General features: G+C 39.1%; 1 protein-coding gene and 1 long non-coding RNA gene across 6 annotated transcripts in view; one reads left to right on the plus strand and one right to left on the minus strand.

Annotated features, from left to right (window-relative positions):
- LOC147832892 (uncharacterized) overlaps positions 1–22,468 on the minus strand; it is a 599,182-nt gene that overhangs the window by 544,572 nt on the left and 32,142 nt on the right. The window lies entirely within an intron of this gene.
- The window catches only part of lekr1 (Leucine-, glutamate- and lysine-rich protein 1), a 268,106-nt gene that overhangs the window by 205,711 nt on the left and 39,927 nt on the right, over positions 1–22,468 (plus strand). The gene's annotated exons all lie outside the window — the stretch shown is intronic.

Genomic DNA, 22,468 nt, shown 5'->3' on the forward strand with positions numbered 1-22,468 from the left:
TAAGCTGTATAGTGTCCTGAAAAATATTTAGGGAAATATTATTAACTATTATTAACTTAATATAATTAACATTATCATGCCAGTTATTAAAACTATTGTGCTTTGAAATGTGCTGAAGAAAAAATCTCAGTTAGACAGAAATTTTGGGAAAAAGAAACAGGGATGCTAATAATTCAGGGGGACTACACACCACAAGGCTATTTTTATATTATATTTTATTTTATTTGTTTTAAATAAATATGTTTTAGTTGAAGTTTGTATTATTAGCCCCCTTCAAAAAATTTTTCTTCTTTTTTAAATATTTCCTAAATTATGTTTAACAGAGTGAGGAATTTTTCACAGTATGTCTAATAATATTTTTTCTTCTCAAAAAAGTCTTATTTGTTTTATTTCAGCTAGAATAAAAGCAGTTTTTAGTTTTTTAAACACCATTTTAGGGACAAAATTATTAGCCCCTTTAAACTAAGTTTTTTTCGATAATCTACAGAACAAACCACTGTTATACAATAACTTGCCTAATTACCCTAACCTGCCTAGTTAACCTAATTAACCTAGTTAAACCTTTAAATGTCAGTTTAAACTGTATAGAAGTCTCTTGAAAAATATCTAGTAAAATATTATTTACTGTCATCATGGCAAAGATAAAAAAAAAAAATCCATTATTAGAAATGAGTTACTAAAACTATTTTAAAAAATAAAAAGAGGGGCTAATAATTGAGCGGGGCTAATAATTCTGACTTCAACTGTATATATATATATATATATATATATATATATATATATATATATATATATATATATATATATATATATATATATATATATATATATGTATATATATGGTGGCTAAACATTACAGTTACACTCAAAAGAAAAAAAGAAACATGTTATAGCACATACGTGTCTCTTGCATCATAAAATAATAATCTAGTAACAATATATAGTAACTTAAGGCTGGAGCGTTTGATAGGGTCAAAAACAATAAGTAAAATGTCAATATTACAGGCGTGAATTCATTTTTACTGCCACAGAGTAACATTAATGTCCAACGTTATATTGGTGGCGTCATTCTAACTTAATACCCTTGCTGTTCATTTTTATGTCAAAATTACTGAGACTTGGCATTGGTTTAACTTAAACATGATTTAATAAATACAGAATTCAGTACTCAAAAAGCGTCATAATATAATGTTTCATCAGATTTCCACCGTTGCTCCACTGAAATTTGACTTTGCTCCTTCCAAACCAACTACTCTTGGTCTCACTTACAAGCATGCGCACACACTTTTTTTTGCTTCAAGGTTTGTTTGCCAACAAATATTTCACTTCATTTTGATGAACTGGCAAAGCACAATTTAATATGTTAGGTGAATATACATTTATAATTTTAACTTGAGACCATGAGCTAAAACAATTCAATGGATTTTTTCTTGTTTGGGACTAATTAGTGGGTAGTAGTTAGTCAATATTTGAATCAATATTTAATTTTCAAAAAATAAATAAATAAACAAATTAACAATTCAAACATATATGATTTTTGTATAGTGTATATATATATATATATATATATATATATATATATATATATATATATATATATATATATATATATATATATATATATATATATATATACTGTACAAAAATTTTATATGTTTGAATTGTTAAAGAAAATTGTTCAATGAATAATTGATTCTAATGACTTACTCTATAAACTGTGCTGTGCATACTGTAAATGCTGTAGTTAGCATTCACTACACCAACATTATTCTTTTTCTATGTTCCTCTCTCTGTCCCCCGTTCCTCTAGATTTTCTGTCAGCATGTTGTGACCTGTTGGATATGACTCAATGTTTGTGAACCTATTTCCTTTCTCTCTCTCTGTCTTCATTTACAATAGTAAAACAAAAAAATCAACAAAACCTATTTTACAGAAGCTGTGCGCCAACTAAAGATGTGTGTTCTTGGGAACATTTCCAAGATTAATAGACGTTCTAAAACCCTTGATGTGAAGCAGAATAAAGGATGGTTCGCACAGATGCTTTTCTGTGTTTTTGAAATAAAAGACGCAGATACTAACGATAACAAAGTGTGAATACTTTTGTAAAGCATTTATTAATCATAGTTCAACATTTAATATTGCATTAATAACATCCAGAGTTGTTCTTGTTAAAATTTGTTTTTGCACTGTGAGATAACATAAACTAACATGAAACTAACCTTAACTTAAATAACGTCAACAAGCTGAATAAATACAGTAGTAAATGTATTATTACATAATTAACTAATTATTTGTTTGTGTTTGGTAAGAACATTAACTAACATTAAGTAATAGACCATAATTTTAAAGGCTTACCACTTATTTGAAGTGAGCATAGCATCTTTACAACACTGTCACTCACAAGACACCATAAAAAAAAAATGAGTGCAACAAACAAAACAGGGACTGTTAAAAAAAAAGATGTATAGCCTTTGTTTTTTGTGCTGATGACATTATTTGGAGCAAGTGTCTGCACAGTAATATTTATGAGCTGAATCCTTGGCATGAGGTCAAACCCCCACAAATGCCACCATCACAACATTTTTATGTGAAAATTAATATATTTTTACCAATTTTTCAGTGAACCTAGACAATATAAGTTGGTGCATTTAACCAAAGCTAATTTTATTAAACAATTAATTAAAATAAGAGTGTGGTCACCTAACATATTTAGGAACAAAAAGATAAATCATTTAAATGTGAATTTACATTTTACAGAATTACTGTTCTCTTGATTTTGCTTCTTTATTAAAATTTGATTTAATGTTTTTTTCCTATCATATTCAGTGGATTGTACTCATTTTTGTACCTTGATGTTTTGCATTGCACTTGCATCTTTTGTTTTAAGGTTTGACATTTGTCACAAAAAGACAAAAATGTGATCATCATCTTATAAGTGAAGATTGAATAATTTGCATCAAATTAATTCAAATATACTTCCTGACAAAAGAATTGTCATCGATTTCAGTTGTAAGAGCATCAAGTAATAACTTGGCTTCTAGTTGATCATTTGGAAAAGTAGCAGAAAGTAGTTCCCCTTCGGGGGGAACTCCAGCACTATAAGTGGATTGATTTACTAATCCACGTATGGGAGGATTCGGTTCAGAAGCCGCTCGTCTGAAAGAGTATTGAACGGGCCAATTAAGAATGAATTGGCAGCGCAAGCCTGCGCAGGTGTGTTGCATAGCCAATTAACTGAGCATATAAGCACACCTGGCGCCAGCAGACGCTATCCTTTTCGCTTCAGAGACTTTTCTGATCGAGTTCATGAGGGTTCCTCCTGCTGATCTACAGCCACTTCGAGCGAACGAGTGTCTCCCGGTCCAGAGCGAGTCAACACATCGGCAGACGGTCAAGCTGGGTTTCTCCCTTGCCTGGCGTCCATTTGGGTCCGGTCCTCCAAGAGCGGTGCGTATTGCTGCAAAGCATCCTAAAAGAGCAACACAGTCGTGCAGCACGTCCTTTTCAGGATGGCGCTCCGACTGTGCGTTTCTGGTTGCGGGGGTTTCCTGGCTCCGGATGATGGGCACGATCACTGCATTACATGTTTGGGAGTCCAGCATGTTAATGTGGTGCTCGGGGGCGGTTCATGTTGTCACTGCGATGACATGACTGTTGCGCAGTTGAGATCGCGGTTAGCTTTCGTAAGAGAGCGAGCCACCCCAGTCGCCCCCTGCTCTGCAGCGGGCGCTCGGGCAGATCTGAGGGCTCCAGTGAGAGATAATCCGCCACCTAAGGGCTCGCGGACCTCTCGCTCCTCCAAGCGCTCCATCCAAGCTTCGGGTACTGGGAGTGATCCGTCTAATCAGATGGTAGCTCTCACGCTCGCTGACACCGGAGATCAGATGTCCTCCGCGGCATCGGAGGGTGGGCTTTCATTGTCCGACGATGATCCGGACCCGCTCGCCCCCTCTGGGCAAGCGAGCGCCGTCAAAACGGATCCTGAAGCGGACATGTTGGCCGTGCTTTCTCGGGCTGCTTCGGCCGTCGGGTTGGAGATGGTTCATCCCCCAGCCTCGCGGCCGGACCGACTAGATGGGTGTTACGTAGAGGATCAGAGGCGAAGACTTCGAAGCCTCTCGTCCCCTTCTTCCCGGAAGTGCACAGTAGGCTCACGCAGTCCTGGAGGGCACCTTTCTCTGCCCGCGCTGCGTCCGACTCCGCCCTCACCACCCTGGATGGTGGAGCTGCCAGGGGGTATGAGGCGATCCCGCAGGTGGAGCGCGCAATTGCGGTCAATCTTTGTCCGCGTGACGCCCCCGCTTTCCGCTGTCCGCCCCGTCTCCCGTCCAAAGCCTGTAGGTTATCTGCCTCCCTCATAGCTAGAGCTTACAAGGCTGCGGGCCAGGCAGCTTCCGCCTTGCACGCGATGGCCACCTACCAGCGCTACCAAGCGCAGGCGCTGGCCGAGCTGCACGAGGGTAGGTCTAACCCAGGCTTGTTACACGAGCTGCGCACGGCGACCGACTATGCTCTCCGGACCACTAAGTCCGCCGCGTGCGCACTGGGGAAGACGATGTCCACACTTGTGGTCCAGGAACGCCACCTCTGGCTAACCCTGGCAGATATGCACGATGTTGACAAAGTTCGCTTTCTTGACTCGCCCATATCCCAGGCTGGCCTGTTCGGCGACACTGTCGGTGAATTCACCCAGGAGTTCAAGGCGGTGAAGGAGCAGTCGGATGCGATGGGCAATGTCATCTACCGGCGGGGCCGTAAGCCCGCTCCATCCCCGGCCGAGCCATCCACCTCCGCTGCTCCTCGCCGAGGGCGCCTCTGGCGAAGCAGGCGCGTCGAGCACGCCGAAAGCCGGTAGCCCCTCCTGCCCAGGGCGCCGCTAAGTCCGGTAAACGGACCGCGAAGCGTCCCTGAGACAGGCCATCCGGAGAAGAGGAGACTTGCTCTTTCCCCGCTGGAGGGCGGGGCCCATATTCCAACGGTACATTTCAGTGCCACCAAAGTTTCGATCAAAGAGCATTTTTCCCTTCCCCAGATGTGACAGCTCAAGCCCTGCCAGTCTGGGACGCGCTGCCTCTCAGCTCGCAGGGTTTGCATGCTTCGCCAGCGGCTCTCGGGCGCTGGGGGGACGGTCTCCCTTCTCCCAGCCCCCAAGCCCCCTCTCAGGAGTAAGGGTGCGGAGCCAGAGCGAATCGCTCTCCTCCAGCTCTTCTGCGGGACCCTTGCGCTCCCCGGATCAGCACACCCGCTCCGCGCTGCCCCTCCGCGGGTACGTCAACAATTGCTGCGATGACGTAATTAGCGAGGGCTCTGCCTGCCTGGTTAGCGCGGGCCAGCCCCTCGCGGTGGCTCATACGCACGATCAGACTCGGCTACGAACTACAGTTCTCCAAACGGCCTCCCAGGTTCACGGGCGTGTATTTCACCAGGGTCAATCCCCTGTCCGCCCCTGTCTTGCGAGAGGAGATTGCTGCCCTCCTGGCGAAGGGTGCAATCGAGCCGGTACCTCCAGCCGAGACGGAGAGCAGGTTTTACAGCCCGTACTTCATCGTACCCAAAAAGAGCGGTGAGTCACGGCCAATCCTAGATCTGCGCGTTTTGAATCGCTGCCTTCACAAGCTGTCATTCAGAATGCTTACGCAGAGGCGCATCCTCTGATGCGTTCGTCCTCAGGATTGGTTTGCAGCCATAGACCTGAAGGATGCGTATTTTCATGTATCCTTTCTTCCACGCCACCGTCAGTTTTTGCGGTTTGCGTTCGAAGGTCGTGCATGGCAGTACAAGGTCCTCCCCTTCGGGCTCTCTCTGTCTCCGCGGGTCTTCACCAAACTCGCGGAGGGTGCCCTAGCGCCCCTGCGGCTCGCGGGCATCCGCGTACTCAATTATCTCGACGACTGGCTGATTTTAGCCCACTCTCGGGAGCAATTGACTGCGCACAGAGACAAGGTGCTCCGGCATCTCCGCCTATTGGGGTTGCAGGTCAACTGGGAAAAGAGCAAACTCGCCCCGGTGCAGAGGATCTCTTTTCTCGGGATGGAGCTGGACTCGGTCATCATGGTAGCGCGCCTCTCCGGAGAGCGCGTTTGCCTGCTGCTGAACTGTCTGAGGGAGCTCGACAGCAAGTTAGTAGTCCCACTGAAATATTTTCAGAGGCTCCTGGGGCATATGGCTTCCGCTGCGGCTGTCACGCCGCTCGGATTGCTCCATATGAGACCACTTCAGCACTGGCTTCAAGATCGGGTTCCGAGACGCGCATGGCATGCGGGCACACACCGAATCTCTGTTACTGCGCTGTGTCGCCGCACCCTCAGCCCCTGGAACGACCCCTCGTTCCTACAGGCCGGTGTGCCTCTGGGACAGGCGTCCAGTCATGTCGCGACGGCCCTCCCATGGCAGATCCCTTTGAGAGAGGACCTACTTTCTCAGGGACAAGGCACCGTCTGGCACCCTCGCCCCGATCTCTGGAACCTCCACGTGTGGTCCATAGACGCGAGGAAGACTTAGGTAACCTGCCGCCCGCGGTGGTTGATACCATCACTCAGGCTAGAGCCCCCTCCACGAGGCGCGCCTACGCCCTGAAGTGGAGTCTATTCACTGAATGGTGTGTCTCTCGCAGAGAAGACCCCCGATCTTGCCAGATCAGTGTTGTGCTCTCTTTCCTTCAAGAGAAGTTGGACAGTAGGCTGTCGCCCTCCACTCTCAAGGTTTACGTTGCCGCCATCTCTGCTCACCATGACGCGGTGGCTGGCGGCACCGTGGGAAAGCATAACCTCATCATCCGATTCCTCAGAGGCGCTAGGTGAATTAATCCATCACGCCCTCTTGGGATCTCGCCCTCGTTCTCACGAGCCTGCGATTTGATCCCTTCGAGCCACTCGATACAGTATCTTTAGGATTCCTGTCCCTGAAGACAGCTCTGCTGGTCGCGTTGGCCTCCATTAAGAGGGTCGGGGACCTGGAGGCATTTTCGGTCAGTGACTCTGCCCCCCGGAGGAGGCAGACCCAGCCCTGTCCTTACTTTGTCCAGTTCGCGCCCTGCGCATTTATGTGGATCGTACTCAGAACTTTAGATCTTCTAAGCAGCTCTTTGTCTGTTATGGCGGACGGCAGCAGGGAAGTGCCGTGTCTAAACAACGTTTATCCCACTGGATTGTGGAGGCCATTTCATGTGCTGATTTGAGCAGAGGTCAGCCGCGCCCCCCGGGAGTGCGTGCGCACTCCACTCGGAGCGTTGCGTTCTCTTGGGCGTGTGCGTGCGGCGCTTCTTTAACAGACATTTGTAGAGCTGCGGGCTGGGCGACACCCAACACATTTGCAAGGTTTTATAATCTGCGAGTGGAGCCGGTTTCCTCAAGGGTGTTAGGGACCTTTGGTGATTGAGGAAACAACTCGGTAGGTGTTGTAACACGCTTGCGGTGCCTTTTTTCCCTAACACGGAGAGATGTGCACCCTCCTGTCTGTCAGTAAAGTTCCCCATTCGGTGAGCCCTGCAGATTCCTCCGAGGCTCCCAGCACTGACTCAGCGGAGGAGTCACTTGCTGGCCCATTACGTTGTAGGTCTGCCCGCTGGTCAGCCCGCGTTTTGGGTATAGGTGCCTGCTATGGTCGATCCCCGCTGGTGATCCCCATATGCTTTTTCCGCCACGGTTAAGTTCCCCCCCCTGGGTGGACCCGTGCTTTCCCTATCCGCTAACCACCTTCTTATGCGCACTCCCCCTTTTCAGGGTTAGTCCATATGTAATTCCATTTGTTCCCCTATTGGGTGCGGATCTTCTCCGCAGCGTCCTCCCTACTGGGATGGCACGCTTCCCAACGTACTGTCGTATATTCCTAGAATTATCTAGACGCTAGCGACTCCCAAAAAAATATACCTATTCCGTAAAGCTTCTTTCGAAGTGGGATAAGTTAGGGCCAAGGGCACGTTGGAGGACCGCGCCTCTCATGATCTGGGTGCGTCACGCTTGCCTGACTGCCCTCTCATGATGGGTGTTGGTAAGGTGCGGTCATTATGGCGCTTCCAATGGGCTCCCATACGTGGATTAGTAAATCAATCCACTTATAGTGCTGGAGTTCCCCCCGAAGGGGAACGTTCGAGGTTACTAAAGTAACCCTTCGTTCCCCGAGGAGGGGAACGGAAGCACTATACTCCGTCGCCATAATCGTCGCCATAATGACTGTCCCTTAGCTGTTAAAAGTCTCTTCAGCTTAAAAAGGATAGCATCTGCTGGCGCCAGGTGTGCTTATATGCTCAGTTAATTGGCTATGCAGCACACCTGCGCAGGCTTGCGCTGTCAATTCATTCTTAATTGGCCCGTTCAATACTCTTTTAGACGAGCGGCTTCTGAACCGAATCCTCCCATACGTGGATTAGTAAATCAATCCACTTATAGTGCTTCCGTTCCCCGAGGAGGGGAACGAAGGGTTACTTTAGTAACCTCGAACGTTTTTTCACTTGAATCATGTGTTGAACTGCATCTCAATCATCACAAATACTGCAGGAGACCTACTGGAACCTGTGTTGACCCAAGATTCTCACAGAAATCAGTCAAGTTTGGTGAAGGAAAAATCCTTGTTTGGGGTTACATTCAGTATGGGGGCATTCGAGAGATCTGCAGAGTGGCAACATCAACAGCCTGAATGATCAAGACATTCGTGCTGCCCATTACATTACAAACCATAAGCGAGAGTACATTCTTCAGCAGGATAGCAATAATTCTCATACTTCAGCCTTTACATCAAAGTTCCTCAAAGCAAAGAAGGTCAAGGGGTTCCAGGATCGGCCAGCCCAGTCACCAGACATGAACATTATTGAGCATGTCTGGGGTAAGATGAGGGATTGAGATGAATCCAAAGAATCTTGATGAACTCTGAGGGTCTTGCAAAAAACTATTTCTTTGACATTCCAGATGACTTTATTAATGTTACAGTATTTAAGTCATTGCAGTGATGTATTGATGCAGTCCTCCAAGCTCATGTGAGTCATACACAATATTAATTATTTTTCCACTGCACCATATTATATTTTATACTGTATATTATTTAAGTGACAAGACTTTTGTCTAAGCAAAGTCAGACCTTACTGTCTTAATTAAATAATTTAAAAAATCAAGGCATGATCATATTTTATTTTTGTAAAAAAAGTGTATTCTAGAAATCGTTGCCTTTCATAAACCGCTTGTGATACCAAATGATCACCTCGAAGTCAAGTTGTTAATTGCTGTTATATAAAAAATTGTATAGGCAACAAGACTTTTGTCAGGTAGTGGATGTTCAATGCCCTAAAATGCAGCACTCAAGTTAAATGTTTGTTTTCATTTTTTACAAACATCAATCTATAGACCTTGTGTTAATGTGTTTTTCATCTCATTGATGCCCTGTTGCATTATTAAAAGAGAAAAAAATATTCTGTGTGAATTGCCTTTAAATATTGGTTTTAGTCCCTTAAACTTCTTAAAATCTTCTTAAAGCTGTTTTCTGTTTGATTCATTGTTCTTTTTCACCACCAACAGAATAATTGCAACTCAACTCATCCAATTCCTCTCCTACTTTAAGGTGTAATTGCATCAATGGTCACCTGTGTCTCGAGTTTAAGTGTTCTTCTTTGTATTAGTGGGCTTGGTTAAGTCCCAGCTGTTTGCATATTTGGATGTCTGATAAATACACGCCTCTGTCCCAAAGGTGTGTTAGCAACCAACTGCGTCTTCACTTACTGCTATTGGTCATCTTTACCTGTTTACGCCTCAGCTGTTACATCAGCTAATGGTCCTGTTGTCTGCCTTGTTGCCATGTTACTGAAATCCCTCTTGTGTGATCATCAAAATCTCTTTTATCATGGTTGCTTTGGTGTTCAGGGTGACTATTAGAATGTTTTGGGCAGTTGCTGTTGCTTCTCTGTATCAGCTACAGTAGAAGTTCCATAGTGTGGTTACTAAGGTGCTTCTAATTGGCTGTTTGCTACAGTTTTGTTTGGGTGTTTTTGGTAATAATAAGTTGTTCTGAGTGGCTGCTATGGTATTAGATGCCTGTTAGGTTGCTAAGATGTTAATAGTGGTGCAACCTTCTACTTAAAGGATTAGTTCACTCCAAAATTTTTAAAATCACCCTCATGTCAGTCCTCATGTCGGAACACAAATTAAGATACTTTATATAAAATTCAAGAGCTCTCTCATCCTCCTTAGACATCAATTGTCCAGAGACATGCAAAGTCCAGAAAAGGAATTAAAACCTAATCAAAATATTCCATAGGACTTCAGAGGGGTTAACTAATTAAGCAAAGCTCCATGATTTGTGTCAAAAAACTGTAAACTTTGTTTCAACATAGCCTCATTCTGCCCTGTATACGTTTCAGGAGATTGCAAATTATTTAGCCAGAGGTACGTTATGGCTGAATTTAATTTTTTAAATGAACACTACAGGGGGGTATGCAGTGGTGTAAAGCAAGTAATTACAAATACTCAAATTACAGTAATTGAGTAGTTTTTCTCAGGAATTGTAATTTAGTAAGTAGTTTTAAAAATGTGTACTTTTACTTTCATTTGAGTACATTTTTAGTGCAGTAATCTGTACTTTTACTCCACTACTTTTCTTTAACCTTCAGTCACTACTTTACTTTTTCTTGTCTATGGGGATTAGAAAAATCAGTCCTGTAATTCCTGTCTAATCAAATCTCACATAGAAGGGATATCGCCTCATAATGAACTACCTCAAAATAGGGTTGATCAAAAGAAATATATTAATGCAATTCAAATGTATAATATATGATTTGATGTTTACTTTAAACTTATTATAAATATATAATTATTTATAAATATTATAATTATCATGGAAGTGTCAGTGTGTGATGCCAAAATGACGTTGGATGTTAGCTCGACATAGGATTTGGGTCACTTTCCAACACAACCTAAAGTCAACCAAATATTAAAGTCATTTGATGTTGTTATTGAACAAATAATGTCCTCAGATGCTGGCTAGACAATCTAACCTAATGTTAATGTCTTATGATGTTGTGTGCCTGCTGGGCAATAACTCGATGCACAGAATATTACTCGATACAGAATGTTACATTTATACACACATGCACAAATTACATGTAAACGCATTTGCTTTTAAAAGCATAATACTCACTACTCATGACTCTTGCTTCTTGTAAAACTATATTATTATAGCCTAGAATGTTTTATAACAGTAATGTATTAAATTTAATTGTTATTTCATTTAACATACAATTTGTAAATTTTTTGACATTTTTTTTTTTTTAAAGTATGCAAAAGTTACTTTTCCTGGTGCTTGTGACCATTGCTGTCTATGGAGAATGAGGGAATTACATTTTTTCAATTTGTTTAATTAAATTGTGTTTTGAAGATTAACAAAGGTTTTTCCAAAAATATGCATGAGGGTGACTAATTAATAACTTTACATTTTACATTTTAAATTTTAATTTAGTAAACTAATATTTTTGTCTGCTCAAATGTGATAGATTTTAAAGAATTAGCCTCTGGAACATTTCTTATAGTGACAAAGAGTAGCTCAAGTCTGTTAAAGCCCTTCTCTATAATTACTGATCCTCAGAAAAACATATCTGGATTAATTTTTGCCCACAACAGATCACTGGGTTCAGTTAATCATTCAAAAATTAAGTTGGAACTTTTATTTGATACAGTAGAGTTTTGGATAGCCGTTGAGTCTTTTGCGCAGTATTTTGTTATTTTGAATGTAAATGCATGTACAACAAGAACACTCTAAATAGAAGCAATGCCAGTTCACTAAGACTCATATGTGCTGTAATTAGATGACATCTTGACATTGAGTTGACATCTCAACTTTTCAAAATGTTGCAAATATAATGAAGATCATGTGATAATAACCATCCAATCAGGTTTGCTGATTCAGCAGCACAGCTGATCATAACTTTATAAGAGTAACTTATACAACTTATACAACTCGAAAAATAGCAAATGACAATGCATAAGGGTCTGTGATAACATAGGTTGAATCAAGTATGACGCCAAGTGTATTTCACTCAGGTAAATAACTTAGATTGGAAGGCACGCTGGTTCAAGCCCTGGCTGGGTCAGTTGGCATTTCTGTGTGGAATTTGCATGTTCTCCAAGTGTTTGCGTTGGTTTCCCCCACTGTCCAAAGATATGCACTAGGTGAATTGGCTGTAGTGTATGTGTGTATTTCCTGGTCTTGCAGGTTGGGGTTTGAACTTTAGGCTAACAATTCACCTCTGCAAAATTAGATGTTACAAAACACTAACATGTCATGGCTAAATATCAACTTCGATATAAAATGGTTCTGATAGTAAGTAAATAACTTAGATCAACAAAAAATCTAAGAATGAACTGGTGTGATGTGATTTCAAACAAAATTAGGCCTAAATAAAGATACCCTGAGACTGAAAGGAATAGAGACTCTGCCGTCTTCGACTTTATTTCCTCTCTCCAGTTAATTTTCTCTGTTTAGTCCATTGAGGTCAGATGTCTGCAAGTCAGTATATAAACACAGAGGTAGTCAATAAAACTAGTCAATACTTTAAATTAATACTTTACAGAATTCCAGTGCAGAATTCCATATCTGATTAACTAATGCCATCATAACTGCTATTTTCCCACAACCGTAAGTTTAGTTGTATGATAATTTAATTATTAAAGTCCATGTGAAATCAAAATGTACAATGTTTATTTTGCTAGCTCATATTGTCATTCTTAAAATGAGTTAATCTGTGTAAATCAAAGTCCATTTGTTTTGACCTTTGAAGTTGCGGTCCTCCCATTGATGTCAACTTGAGGGCTTCCATAGCAATTGTATATCAATATTCTTAACTATGCCTCTATTACTGTTAATTCACTATTGACCTTATTCTTCATGCACTGTACAAGCAGGCACAGCCATTGAAATCTCTTTGGCTCGAGACCTCCAGTCTCATTTACTTCTATTGATTTTTAGACGTTAAAAACCGCTTGTTACGCTTCTTGATGTTGCCAACTGTTATGTTCTTATTACATTATTCTACTTTTTGTGTATAGTCATGAACACACTTGTTTGTAGAGCAAATAGTTTGACCGTTTTCTGCTGTTTATTATTTCTAGTCATTTCTTACTGCAACTGAACCAGAAGTTCTAAGTTATGACAATTGCAAAAACAAATACATTAGTTGGCTTTACTATTAGCTGTGTAACAAAGCACCACGTCCTACTCAATATTCAATTTCAGTTGGAGGTACATCAACATATTTTAAAGAAGCCTTAACAGCTTCCAGTTTATAGGAAAAAAAAAAAAACACATTTTGATTTATACACCACTCACATTATAGATTATGGTTGGCATGAGTAAGTTTGCGCACAGTATACAGCTAAATATTAAAAATGGCATTTGACTCCTTAAACAGAACAACAAAGATCATATTTGGGATATTTTGGTAATTGTGCAAGAAAATAGCTGGTCAGCTCTCTGATTGCTGCAGACGAAAGAGAGAACCTGTCAAAGCAACAGTAAAATATGTTTAAACACGTTTTTGCAAGCCTCTTTAAATGTGTCCTATTGCAGTATGTAGTGTTTTCCACACAAAGTCTGCTGCTGTCTGATGTTCTTGTATTCTACAGCAAAGACTGTTCCTTCCTTTATTTGTCAAGTGGTCACCCGGTCAAGTGCTCTTCAACACCTTTCATTTCAGCCCAAGGCAAACACTTGATTTTCTAAAAATGTTGGGAACTCGTCATTGAGCAGACAGGCCAATTTTGAGACCAGGGCTTTGTTCAGCAGGTTCATGCTCGTTCTGCAGGTGAGGTGCGGTCAGGGGTCACAGGTGTCTGAGTAATGAGATGGAAATGAGTGATTAAGATGTCATCCTGTGAGGAAAAGACACAGATTAGATTGTTAAAAGCACAGACAGGAAAATCTGGTTTGCCCTCAGAAGTAAGTTAAAAGTGTAGACAATAATTATAGCTTTTCATTTGATTGTAGATACTGTAAGCTGAGCTGTTTCTTTATTGTTAAGTATATTGTTTCTAAGAAAAGCTGTTTTGTCTGAGAAAAAAGATGCAGTTCAGCCTAAAAAAATTTAAGAAAAAAAACTGAAAGTAAATGCTCATGTCTACAGAAGTTTTTATTTTATTTTATTTTTCTTTGTCAGTGTCAGCACCCCATTTAAAAATAAATAAATAAATAAATGAAAAATAAATAAAAGTAAAATAGCAGCAAAAAGAGGCACTGAGCATGCATTGTTTGTGAAGAGCTGAGTCCTCAACATTTTAAAATGTTCAGACAGTTGGAGAAACGTTCAAGCATGCAGAGTTTTTTTTTTAAAAAGTGCCCCCACGCAAAAGTTGTAATCTTTAAAAAATTTTAATGGCAGAATTTAAGCAGCTGCAAGTAAACTCCAAGTAAACATAAATAATGTAACTTATTAATACTTATTAGTGAAAATAACTTTATAATATAATATATATTGACTGGATTAAACCATTTTAAATCATCATATAAGCAATAATCATTAATAAATCAATTAAAATTCATTCTGGTAAGTTCACTTTTAGGAAGGTTTCTAATCAAATTTTAGACACGACCTAAGAATACTGATAGCCAATCGTTTTTTAAAGCTCACTGCTTAGCTAAATCCAATTGTGCATTCGGCTTTTAGAACTTCACGTTCTGTACTGCAGAGTTCAGTAATTTGCGGGAGTGACAGCCCGCTTTTTACAAATTAATGAACTCTTTAAAATGAATGTGGTGACATTAGCAAAAATTGAATACTGTGTATGGAACTGAAATGAAAGGATCTTGCTACAGAATGAAAAAATGCCTGCATGATCGTGCCCATAATAAAACGAAATGAATACAAAAACACTAAAAAAAAAGTAAAAAATAAATAACATTTGTATTTAGCTTGTAATTCACAGGTGTTTACAGTATGTATGTTTTTAAATTGGTTATGGAACTTTAAACATGATGTTAAAAACTTATTGACATTTTTATTAGAGAGAAACAATTAATTGTGTGAGTTGGTCATAAAAATACAAAAAAATGACCTGGCATATTACTAATAAAATATGTTTGCGCTATTTACACTAGAAAATCCACAAAATTTCTTCATGGAGTATAATCTTTACTAATACTTTTGTCTTAAATTTATATATATACAGTTAAATTCAGAATTATTAGCCCCCCCTTAGATTTCGGTTTTCTTTTTTAAATATTTCCCAAATGATGGGTTGTGGCTGGAAGGGCATCCACTGCGTAAACACGTGGTGGATAAGTTGGCGGTTTATTCCGATGTGGCGACCCCGGATTTATAAAGGGACTAAGCCAACAAGAAAATGAATGAATGAATGTATATTGATTATACCCAATGCATTTGTCTTTATTAATGTTAGTTATTATATTTGAAATGATGTAATAAAAGAAATCACATTTTAAATGTCAAATGAAACTGGACTTAATAAAAATAAATGGCCACATACCACTGTTTCTGAGGCATTGTTAAAAAGCAAGAATAACCACCATAAAGAAGTTAACAGAACGTCCTGACCGTGTGCTTGAACCGACCGTGCTGTTTTAGTTCAGAGGGACAAACGCTGAGCTAGCACACTAAAAAGCAAGTGCGTTGTGTTCTCTCACACACACCCACAGTCATACAATAACAGGGCCCTACAGTAACCACACTTTGCCAATTATCACAGTCCTGGCTCGTGCATTTTACACCAGAACAGACTCTGACCCATGCTTTGCTTTACAGAAGGCATTTTGTCCCCTAACCCTCTAATATTCCTGCCAACCGAACAATTGCTCTTTCAGCCTTTGTATAAGCACTGAATAATAAGAACAAACCACTCTTTCATGCATCTGCCCGGATCACAATGGCACTGTTGATGCTTTTTATAGTCAGATAGTGTGAGAGAGAGTAACACTTTACTGAGGGAGCTGCTTTTGGTCGCTCACACGAAAAGCCTGGGGTCATAAAACCACAATTGCTGAACCCCTGACAACCTCCTGAACATGGGATAACAAAAAAAACAGTTCAAAAAGTCAAAGGCAGGGAGATGGTTTTTCATTACTGATCGATTTTAGAGTCAGGAATATTTGTTTTTAAACATAAAGAAAAAATAATGCTTTAGGAAGGATTTTTTTTTTCTACACATTTTTGAGGCTCCACAGCCTCGCTATTTAGGGTTAGAAAGTTATTTTGAACCATCTTCTTCACAAAAATATTCAGCAGCTGTTTTTAATTGTTCAGCTGAAAATTCTGTCATCATTTACTCACCCTTCTCTTGTCGCAAAGATGTTTGAGTTTCTTTCTGTTAAACACAAAAGAAGTTATTTTGAAAAAGTGCTGGAAACTTGTAACCTTTGACTTCCATAGCTTTGTTTTTCTCTACTGTGGAGGTATGTGATTTCACATTCGTAACATTTTTTCAAAATATATCCTTTCTACACAAAACACATTAAGGTTTGGAGCCACTTAAGGTAAAGTAAATAGCCAGTAAATTTCCATTTTTGTCAGAACTATCTCTTTAAAAAAGCTGAAGTATCTTTCAAATCAGAAATGAATGAGTTCTGAAGGATGATCTGAAACTTCCAAGTCAAATTGTACATGTATTTTGCATTCTCACACATGCTTACATGATTACTAACATTCTTCAGTATCTTTTCTTGTGATCAACAAAAGATGAAACTCAAGTAGGTTTGAAACAAGTGGAAGATGGGTAAATTATTAAAGAATTTACATGTTTGATGTGACCTGTCCCTTTAAATGATTATGTAAATATATGCTGTGTAATTTCCTTTCAATGACAAAATACACCTGGTACTTTTTGGTCTATTTCTATTGGATTGTTGGTTGAATAATTATAGTTGTTATAATGGTTGTTGGGATCAATGTAATCTTAATATTATAAAAGGGTGTTCTCTCATCCTCACTCAAAAAGGAAATTTGAAATTAAAGGTGACATCACTTGTACTACTAAAATGCAGTTTTTTTTTTTTTTTTTTTTTATATTTCCCAAATGATGTTTAACAAAGCAAGGAAAGTTCCACAGTATGTATGTATGTATGTATATATATATATATATATATATATATATATATATATATATATATATATATATATATATATATATATATATATATATATGTATATATCTTTTTTTTTTGTTTTTTTTTGTTTTTTTTCTGGAGAACATTTTAAGGTCAAAATTATTAGCCGCTTTAAGATAATATATATATATAATTGTCATAGTCTTATAATGTAATGTATATTTTATATAGCACATTAATTGTGTATGACCATATATCCAAAGTGCTTCACAATCATCTCTTGTATGATGCGCCGAAAACTTCGTCCAAACTACGTCTCACAGCCAAAAACATGTAGTATATTTTTTGTTATTAACTACATAATGAGAAAGAAGCCTTTAATGGGGTAGAACATGTACATGTTTGCTCACCTGGGTTTAAAGGGAATTAGCCATTTCTCCTCAACTTAAGTTGATAATAAACAAATTTCTTTCTGTATGAAACGTCAAACAGACACAGTTGCTCCTGAGTCCTGTCAAACCTCCACTAGTTTTCCCTCCATTTCGTGGGTCCAAATAAACCAAAAAAGAGAGCTTTTAACTTCTCCCGCTGGCCTGCAGCAGTTATACACACACACAAGTGAAAGCTGCTCTCTCATTGGTTGTAGGCGATCGCTGATGTTATTTTCAGTCAAATTCAATTCACACGGCATGATTTGAATCGCCGACAAATCCAGATATTTAGCACGGCAAATATCTCACAGGCATCGGCGACTCATCGGCGATTCTCTCAGATCGCGCATACGGTGTGATTGTCACTCACGTGCACAAGCAGCGATTTGCCTGTGATTTCAGGCATTTGTCAGCGATTTCTCAAAACCTGTCGGCGAGCCAAAATCGGGGCTAAAATCACACAGTCTGAACTAGGCATTAAGTTACTTACACTTGTGAAATGGAGGAAGGAACTGATCCATAAACTGTGTACAGTAAAGTTCCTGTCAAGCTCTGACAAAGTCCCACACATCAATAGTCTTTTCTGATCCTTTTTTAACAAACGGCCGACGAATCCCCTGTTGTATGGATGTATAATGCTGAAGCACTCATCAGAAAAAAATGACGGGAACACAGCACAAGGCTGGGGATATAATGCTGAGGTATTTTTGCAAAAATAAACTCATCTTTGGGTAAGGAAAATCACACTAACTTTCCCTTGCACATCAGAGCACAGCGTCTTCGCGACATGGTTTAACAGGGATCTGCTATCGTGTTTCTGGGCAGGGGTTCCAATTTTCCCAGGTCTGCTGTCGCAACAAACGTGCTGGGCTTGAGTTTCATATCGACGTCTTTATCGACGTTCCATATCGATTACCACGTCGATTCGTATGAACCACTCTGAATTGATTCTTTTATAGAAAAATCAATAGTTTTAAACACGGCACACTTTCAGATTTTTTGCCTTAGCTGGATGTTTTACTTTACTTAAAGCTGTGTTACACACCGCACAGAAGGTAATTTTCAAAAACCCATAACAGGGGCCCTTTAATACATTTTATTACAATTATTTATACACAAAATACTCTATAACCTTAATTGTGCAAAAGTTTTGTATTATATATTGGTTGAATGACAGTATTTTAGAAAATTGAATGTACATTTACATTTATGCATAGTGACTTCAATTCAATTCAGATTCAATTGAAGGTACACATTTTATCATTTCTTGCTTTCTCTCAAAATTAAACCCACAACCTAGTACCATGCTCTACTATTTGATTGACAGGAAATCATATCAAGAATATCAATCATTATAAAATCATTAATTTAAGGCAAAGGTTTAGTTTTATCATGTCAAAAGTAAGGTAATACAAGAAATTGCCTCCTTTTACAGAACGTTGCTGTACCTAAAATAAAATGATTAACAGCACATAGAGTATTTACATATGACATAAAATACTTTTTTTTTGTCATCAAAAACATTTAAACAGCTAATTGCAGTAAGCATTTTTCTACCTTAGGCCCAAAATAGCAGTTCCAGCTTTTTTTTGTATCTTTACATAACCTCAGTCATCACAACATGTTTGCATCCTACAATCCCCATTCATGCACAAACATCTACCGCTACTTTATCTAAATACTATTTTCCATTTCGTTTCAGTATAATCATTACCCAGATTATTGTAAACAACTTTAACTCACTGGCTAGCCGGTTCAGTTCTTACTGTTTTTGACTTGTGTATTTGTGCTGCCTTTAGTCACAGAGTAAATATATAAGTAAATACAACTTACATGTGCATACAGTATGCCAGTCAGGAGCCTAATTATGTAACATTGTTTTTAAATCAATGTACACATTAAAATATCTGCTTCTATGCGATTGTCACTGACAGGCCACTATGTTTATTGGCTGCAGGCAATTGTTGTCATTAGTTAGCAAAAACAATTATTTTATAGCACAGTAGCAATACAGTTTTAATTTAGAGATCTGCTTCTGAAAGAGAATCTGGGTCTTATCTTAAACAGACAGTCTGAGTAAAGCGTTCTGAGTTTTTCTAAATACAGACAGGCACACAATCGTCCTGGACTTGAAATAATGTCTCAAACTCATAAATTGCCTTCCTTACAAACAGCCAGTTGAAAACCGTGAGAACACTGAGATCTGTACGAGAAGGATACAAAGCAGGATCAATATTACAATATACTGATGAAATACAGCTATGAATAGTTATTATTTATAACATGTAGACATATTTATAAAGAACTAGGTTAAAAGTTAAAACTGGTTAGATGATTTAATGGTGAGGCAATATTAAACAAATAATAAAGTAAAATTTTTATTATGTTATGTGTGATATAATTTATAATTTTGATAAATAATTATTATTAAATATCATTTAGATGTGCTGGTGTCTGTTTCAACCTAAACTGGGTGAAATATGGACAACCCCCATCTACAGTGCTATAAATTCAATTAAAAATATAATTTAGGTATCAGGTTAGTTCAGTGGGACAAACAATTACAGCATAGTTTAGTGTGTAGGGCAGGGGTCGCCAATCTCTGTTCTGGAGGGCCGATGTCCCTGCAGGGTTTAGCTCCAACTTGCTTCAACACACCTGCCTGATTGTTTCAAGTATACCTAGCAAGACCTTGATTAACTTTTAACAGGTGTGTTTGATTAGGGTTGGAGCTAAAATCTGCAGGACACTGGCCCTACATTAACAAGTGTGGGGATCCCTAGTGTAGCGTGTACATTATGGTAGTAATGAGCATGCTCTGTGACATAATCATGGACACTTCAAAAACTACTATCATAATAACACACAACATTAAAGCAATATAATATTCTTTAAAATTATCAACATTAGATGTAACACATTAAAACTCTAACTTACATGACTAATGAGAAACAAATCTAAAAAGAACCACAATGACAACAAAACAAGTGTCAAAGAAAAGTGACAGCTGTAAATTCTGGCAAAGTTCAATTTATGGTTATTCATCATTTGTATATTAGGATTTTTTTTTTCATCATAGCATTTCTACAGGTTTTTACTGTTACAATCACAGCCTTTTTACAGTGTAGTGTTTACAGAAAATATCTGGTAGATGTTCAAAGAGAATAGACTTGCTTTGAGCTTATATTATGGCAAAATTTACATCTACTCATTTAGCAGATGTCTTTCCAAAGTGACTTACAATTGAGAAACTCAGATAAATCTTTGAATATTCAGGATTCTTTTTGGTATTTAAAAAATATTGAACAGTGATTTAACCTGTTTTTGTAATGTAAAATCTTTTATCAAATTTGACATGCCATATCTATTTCAAAACTGTCACATTATTAACCATGACACTTTTTTATCTCATGCCTGTGTGCACACATATACAGTACTTTTTGTTGTCTGTGACCTCAACCTCGAAATTGTACTGAAAATCCTAGTTACACTAAACTTCTATAAAAATTTTTTTTTTTTTTAGACATAATAACTTTTCCCTCTCTTCAACTTTTTCCATTTTCATAGCATTTGCTTTCTATCTGCCACTCTGATATCTTTCCATTGATTTGATGGCACAAGTGCAGTGAAGTGTGGACATTCCAGACCAGGCCTATTTAACACTTGTGTTTCTGAGAGCCATTTCCCTCAGACATCCCCATTATAGGCCATTTCTCCCGAGAGCCATTGCACAACTGCTGTCAGAGAACTGCGTGTCTGTCAGTCTCAACCTATCTAACATTAATAATATGCTGCCTCATGGCACGTAAACCATCAGACCGGCAAGATGAAACATTCCCTCTCTCTTTAAACAGGGGGAAAAAAAAGAATATACTTGGAATCTTTTGCTTGCTCTCTTTTTCCTCTCCGTGTGACTTCCTCTCTCTCGGGGGAATTATGCCAACCTTTATTAACACATACTGCAGTTATTTTAAGCATGTTATACTCATTTAAAGAAACTTACTTACTTATAGGGCCGTTTATATTGAAACTGATATTTAGTTGCACCATGTTGGTGTTTTGTAACATCTAATTTTCACAAGGTGTGCCGTTGGCCCAATGCTCAACCCCCAACTTGGAGGACCAGGCACATACACACATACGCTACTTACAATTCATATAATATCCTACTCATATAGTGCATGTATTTGGACTGTCTGGGATACCCGGAGGAAACCCATGTGAACATGAGGAGAACATGCAAACTCCACACAGAAATGCCAACTGACCCAACCAGAGCTTGAACCAGTGACCTTCTTGCTGTGAGGCGACAGCGCTACCCACACTCCCAGAAATAAAGATACAGGAGCTGTCACTGGGGCAGCACCTTTTCAAAAGGTACATATTTGTAACTGAAGGGTCCATAATGGTACTTCAAAGGTACTTTTTAGGTACATTTGGGCACTGATATGCACTGTGGACCCTTTGGGTAACAAATATGTATCTTTTGAAAAGGTGCTGCCTCAGTGACTGCTCTGTACCTTTATTTAGGAGAGTGCACTGTGCCACCATGTCATCCATGTCATGTTATCCACCATATCTAAAGGAACACTCAACTTTTTTTTTTTTTTTCAAATATGCTTATTTTTCAAATCACCTACAGTTAAACTGTTTTACCATAGCGGGAGCACTTTTTAGCCTAGCTTTTCATACTTCATTGAATCGGATTAGACCATTATCATCTCACTCAAAAAAAAAAAAAAAAAAAAAACATTTGATCATTTTCCATTTGAAAGCTTCACTATTCTGTAGTTACATTGTGGACTAGTGTAGTTTATCGTAAAGTATAGTTATTTTCTAGGATGACATGCCTAGGAGCTATACTTTCATTCTGGGATAATCATCAAATGGCTTTTTTGTTATACAAGGCTGCAATAGGCACAATGATATTATGCACTATCTGAAAATAGTCCCCAGCTGTAACTAGGTAACAGCACTGTAATATCATTGCTGCAGGCATGGTAGCC

Source organism: Danio rerio, chromosome 18, assembly GCF_052040795.2.
Source record: "Danio rerio strain M-AB ecotype USA chromosome 18, GRCz13ab, whole genome shotgun sequence".
Classification (NCBI taxonomy): domain Eukaryota; kingdom Metazoa; phylum Chordata; class Actinopteri; order Cypriniformes; family Danionidae; genus Danio; species Danio rerio.